We start from the raw sequence: 6,430 nt of genomic DNA on the forward strand, positions 1-6,430 counted from the left end.
GATGGATCTGCCTGAGAAGCTTAGCCTGTCACTCAAAGTGGCCTCCCCTTAATTATGCGTAACTTTAAGATTTTGTGAAATATAAACATTTGAGTAATACATAAAAAATTGACTGCTATACAGTTGTCCTGAATTTTGAAATTATCTATGCTGACCAAAACTATTTTCTGTACCAAACTGTAAACACATTCATTTCGGCTGTAAAGTTGTGCATTTTAAAGAGTGTCTATGGAGACTGACTCACTTCCAGAGCTAGCCTCAAGTGGTCATTCAAGGAAATGCAGTTTTTCGGTACCAACCTAATGTAAAGTCTAAGGGCCTTGCTGAAATTTTCATTCAAGTGATCGAATCCAGTATCCAGCACTTGTAATGCATGCATGGCCCTGCTGTTTCCCAAGAAATATTTCAAGCATGAGAATCTTTGTAAAACCACAACTTGTCATTTTCACATTTCACTTTGTGTGAAATATCAAACATTTAACGTATTAATTAGTGAGCTTTAGTGGTGCTGGTAGCCTTCATATTCAACTTTGGGAAGAACCAGGCTAACTGTTTCCTCCTGCTTCTTGCCATAATACCACACTAAGATAATCACCTCTATGTACTAACTTCAGATTAATCAGACTTCCAGCATGACAGCAAATAAGCCTTTCCCCCAAATCTTTTGCTTTAAAAATATACTTTAACCTAGACTTTACTTGATTTTTCTCAAATGTTTTTATTTGACTTTTCCTTTCTTTCTCTTATAACTCAGAAATCATGTATGTATTGAATCTCACGCCTCTCAAAAGTTTGTAGATGTATTCTCAGCTTGCAATGAGAAAGCAAATTTCAGTTATTAAGCTGTAAAGTAGCTAATGTGACATCATGGCTGCACATGTACAAAAATTCTACAGAATTTAAAGTTTAACATTTAAAGTTTTCATAACTGAATTTGATAGTCAGCAGTTATCAGTGGCCTTTTATCAGTGATTTAATGGTTAATGGTTTCTTTCCTAACTGGATGTAATGGGAGGAAGCTGCCTGTGAGAAGACATCTGCTCTGCCTGCTCAATTGTCCTTCAGGAAGACACTTGCTGAATCCAAATTTGTAAACTCAGCCCTCAGACTGTAGTTTTATGTAATCTCACAGTGACTGAAGTGCTCAGTATGTCTGCATGACTCTGCAAGGAAACAGAAGAGTGAGACTGAATTAAACAGTCAAATGTCAAAGACCTCCTCACCCTACTCGTTGCTATGGATACCGCAAGCACAAAATATGACACAGGAAGCAGAAACTAAACATGCGCACATGATCACAATAACCACATACTGTATGTTATTTATCAAATATATCTCCCCATCATGAGGCAGATGAGATGATACTTCTACGCCTGTCTTTTTGCCTATAGCTTTTTGCAGATAATAAGCTATGTCATCACTTCCTTTCTTTGATCTGCGTTTGTTAATGCTCACTGACATTCAGCACGTCCATTAGTTGACGTGCAAAGAACAAAGGGGAAATGCTACCACAAAACAAAGCATGAGCGCAGATTCCTTGCAGCCTGATGAATATTGAAATGTGAAAATAATCATTGAAGATGGACAAACTTGAAGCCTCATCTAAAATATATAATAATTCAAAATTGTAGTTGGATTGTGTGATGGCCTGAGGGCTCTCAGACCTCACTGAATTATTTACAAAAAGCAGCCCATTGCCTAAATATTAACCAACCATACAAACATATATACCTTTTGCTTAATGTACTTCTTTCTTTTCTTATTTTTTACTTTTATCTGGGAGTGTGCTCCCTGTTCTTGTGTTTTTCTGCTTCTTAGAAACAAATGTGGTGGCTCTGTTGGGTGCATATTTTGGGACTAAACAATACTTTTCCTTTTATACTGCACATGACTAATCTTTTTGAAATCCATTGAAATTTTAATGTGGATATTATGTAAATTTCTGTGTTACAGAGTATAATCTTTTTAATCTGCATCTCTGTGTCTGATATGACGTATTGATTCAATGACTCAACTCTATGGTCACTTTGGAGGCTGCAGTTTGAGGTGCTGTTATGGTGTGTTTCTATTTTATTGTCCACTCCATATATCTCAGTGAGGGTCTCTGTGTAACCTAATATATTTCAACAAAACCACACACTACATCCTCTCAAAAGTACACAGTTGATTTAGGGCTGTGTGACCCGTTTTATGGGAGGTCTGAAGGGAATTCCCCAAAGGAGAAATTCTTTGGAAACTTAACAGCTAAACTGAGCATGTTAGATCAGGTGTTCTAAAAGTTTGATGACTGAGTTCCATTTCAGGGAGCCAGCTCATGATTGAAGGCCAAGTGCACACACTATGACTTTTTTATGATCTACTATACCATATCTTTTATGGTTTTATGACAAAAAACTGTAATGATCAACAGTGATATACCTACCTACCTACATAAGACTGATATTACATTTTAGTTTCACTGCTCACACCAGATGTCAGAATGATGTCACCATTAAATTTTGGTTGGAATGAAAATTGAGCTGCTGTATTTTAAATGTGGGCGTTCACTTTATGACGCTTGGTTTTGTTCCCCATACCTTAGGTCAAGATGACTTTGGCATGAGACATTTGGAAGATGCTGGACTTTGGTTACTTATCAACACAACTGTTAACCAGCTCTTAGGCTGCAACAAGGATGAGAGATGAGACGAGTTTATAATGAGTGGAGCGGTGGGGTCATCACACCCCCCACCATAAAAACGGTGTTCCCACTGGGAATACCAGCAGACCAGCTTTCCAAAATTCAACACTACAAATTATTAATACAACTTTTCTCATATTTGATTATATGCATGTACCATACTAACCAGTTCTGAAGAAGTTTGCTCCAGCCAGCCAACCAAACTCCAGTCTGAAACTCAGCAACTCCAGCATCTGAAGACCAGTTTAAGAGTGAACAAAGGAAGAGACAGAGGACCAGAGATGCACAGTACAGCACAAAATTCAAGAGCAAGGGGATCTTAACAGAGCAACAGCCCCATAGGCAAAAACAATCCATTGCATTAATCTACACTTTGGGCAATGCAAAGAGCGGTGAAAAGCTGGTTCTAATCCAAGCAGACCACCAAAGGAGCACCACCAGAGCCAGCATGGATGTTAAAATGTAGCCAGCATTTTATCTTAAAGGCTTCATTTAACTCTAGCATAACCTGCCACCCAGTCTCACCTCAGCAACTTTGGATCCTTAAGAGCAAATTAAGAGAGAGACTAATACCGAAAGAGCAGAAGAGTAATGCAAAGACAGCAACTGGGGAACAGTGAGATATGACCAAAAAATATCTATGCCATTTGTCATCAGTATTCTACATCAATTGACATTGGTATTAGACTCTGTCCTGAGATATCAACGTCAAAAGACATTGGTGGTCAGCTGTTTTTTTAAAAAATACATTTGAAAGTAATGAAACTGAGAAACAGTGCAATGTTTGATATTGATTGTACCTACACACAGCAGTCAAGCAATGGCTTCTGCTTGGGTACAGGCCGCAAAGCCACTTGCACAAACCACACGTAGAACTTTAGCACATTGTAATATTAGAAGTAGTAGTACTGCAACTAAAAGTATATCCTCCATTAAAAGTTTACAATTTCCCAAACAAGATAATAATGCTGCCAAATATCACAAAAATTGTGTCCAAAAGCAGAAACATGCTTTTTTGGGAGGAGGCAATTTGGCGGTTTGACAGATTGTTGCTACGTGGAAAAAAACTCTTGGTGTTGATCTCGGGAGGTCGATCTGCTCTGAAGCATTAACTGTAAAAGTTCTTTGATCCTTGCAGGACCAGGACTGCGTGTCCTGGCTAATTAACAATCCACTGACATCTGAGCACCGAGAACACCAGCTGCTGGTGTGCAGGCAGCTGGAGCCTGCCCGCTTTCTATTCTTTCATGTGCATAACCATGGTGATGATTTGTACTGTGTAATCACAGAGTCTGATGATTGTTGTGACAGTCAATCAGATTTAATACACCTTCCTTACTTTGTCTCAACACCCTCTGTCATTTAATCGACAAACTGTTTCTCATTCGTGTCCAGCCTCTATCTTCAGAGTTTCTAAATAACAGCAACACTCAAAATCACAGTAACCGGTAATGAGAGCGTGGGCAGAACTAGTGCCTTTACTTGAAGCCTTGCCATGTTCCATTAACTCTCTCCTAAAGTCAGCAATACAGGAAACAAAGCTGATTTCCTCTCTGTCGAAAAAAGAAGCAACTCTGACTCATGCCCCAGTCAATCCTTCCTCCACGCTTTCTCTCTCTCCGTCTCTCTGCTTTCGCTCCTCGCTCCCTCCAAATGTGTCCTCAAAACACTCCCCCGGCATCTCTAACCAAATAATCAAATGATTACGATGTAGCAGCTTGCCAGGTCCCGGGTCTGCTCCCCATGCTTATCTCCCTCTCATTATGTCAGGCAAATGTGTGTTTGCTCAGAAAAATGCAAAAGTAGCAGTGGCAGAGTGTGTGTGTGTGTGTGTGTGTGTGTGTGTGTGTGAGCAGCTGCATGCCAGGATTATAACCAGAAGACTCTTATCCTTAGAAACATCTTTCTTCTCACCTTTGTGTTCTCGTCATTTAATTTTCTCTCTCACCTTGGGCTTATTTGTATATGACTCCTGAAGAGACAAAGGCATACTGTGACTCCTGGTTTTGCCCCCTTCACCCATGATGAAGGAGTTATTTTTGTTCAGGCATTCATCACAGGTCACATATCTTTGGCTACATGCCTAAAATATAATCATATTAACTGCAGGGGGTGTTTCTGACAGACTGCAACTAAACCAAATAAATATGTAACATACACATCAGCAGCTATGACCTGAATGGTTAATAAACAGATGAGCGCTGCAGGGGGAACTACTAAGTGGAGGTAAAGCATGCTGCTGTCCAGCACAGGATTTATGGGATTTTTATTCCAACCTCCAAAACAGATGTTCATTGAAGAGGCTGTTTTAAATATTTGCCAGTCCAAGGCTGTAGCCATGAAGTCAGCACTGGGGGGGACTAAATGTGCCCCCTGAAAAAAAACCTAAATCAAAAACTAATTTAATATTCAATACAGTACACTATATGAATACATAATTAACTGCAGGTAACTGGGCTATTATAGCCAACATTATTGTCAGTTGATTGATAAGCACTCACAAATTGGCCTCTTTTCCCAAAAATGTTTGTTTCTACCTAGTCTCGCCACCAGACAATCAGAGATCTCCGCCTTCTGATAAAGCGTCTAAAGACTGACTTGTGAGTCTAGTTTCTACCCCACGAAATTACTGACACTTCTTTAGCAAAGTATTATATTTCCACAATAACAATTCTGTTACAAAATGATGAATTGATGTTAATGCTACCTTGTATTGATTTCTGAACAGAAGTGTACAGTGGTACCAGTGGTGTAAGGAGAGCCCGGCCTCACTGCGAAGTCGTCAAAAATCCGGAGCTTGGGCAGTGACTTGCGGCGTCAGAAACCGACGAAAAAAGGCGTCCTGTAACGTCGGCATGATACGTGGGTGGTTGCCGTTATGCCTGGCGGCGATGTCAGGGGAAATGCAGCAGGACAGGGACGAAAGTTAAGGCGATTTAAGTCTGGATGGGGTGGTCATGAGGGGTGATGGACGGGTCTAAGAAACACCAACTTTCACCCAAGAGAGCGGTGTTTGTGTGCTGTAAGATTCTAAAGCCAAACCCTGTTCTTTTTTCCTAAACCCAACCACGTGTGTTTGTTGTTGAAGGAAAAAAGACATAAATTTGCGGTGTTGTACCGACGTAGTGCATTTATTTTGAAAGAGACCATGTAAATGTTAAATTTCCTGTGAAAACAGAAGTGTATTTTGAAAAAAGACAATGCGTGTAACAAGCAGAACTTGACACGTTGTCCCAGAATGTCAACAACCAACGACCCAGGGTATCTTGCACGTCGTATGTGGACATGGAAAGTCCATGACCAAAATGTCAATATGTGACGAGGTCGGAGTAAAAATGTGTTGGTAAGGAAGTTACGATGGGCCCCAGCGTGCACTAAGATGATGGGCCCTCGTGCAAGCTATTGTGGATGTCTTGTCTTGACACAAAGAGAGACAACATCAACATATATATTACCCAGCAATCATCATTTTATATCTGGCAAAAATATCAAAGAGAGTAGGAAATGTATCATGTTACAGAATAGTTTTTGTAGTATATTTATAGATTGTATAGCTCATATTAAAAAAAAGCATATAATTTTGTTTTAGATAGCTACTGACTATTTACAAAAAAGAAACCATGATGCAGATGGGTTTGCCTTTTTGATGATAAATATAGCAAATGGCTCCATTTTGAATTTAATAATGTTCTTTATTTATCATTTATCTATAAACACAAGTATATTTCCAAGGTGGAAATACTGTACAGA

This window comes from Epinephelus lanceolatus, chromosome 3 (assembly GCF_041903045.1).
Source record: "Epinephelus lanceolatus isolate andai-2023 chromosome 3, ASM4190304v1, whole genome shotgun sequence".
NCBI lineage: Eukaryota > Metazoa > Chordata > Actinopteri > Perciformes > Serranidae > Epinephelus > Epinephelus lanceolatus.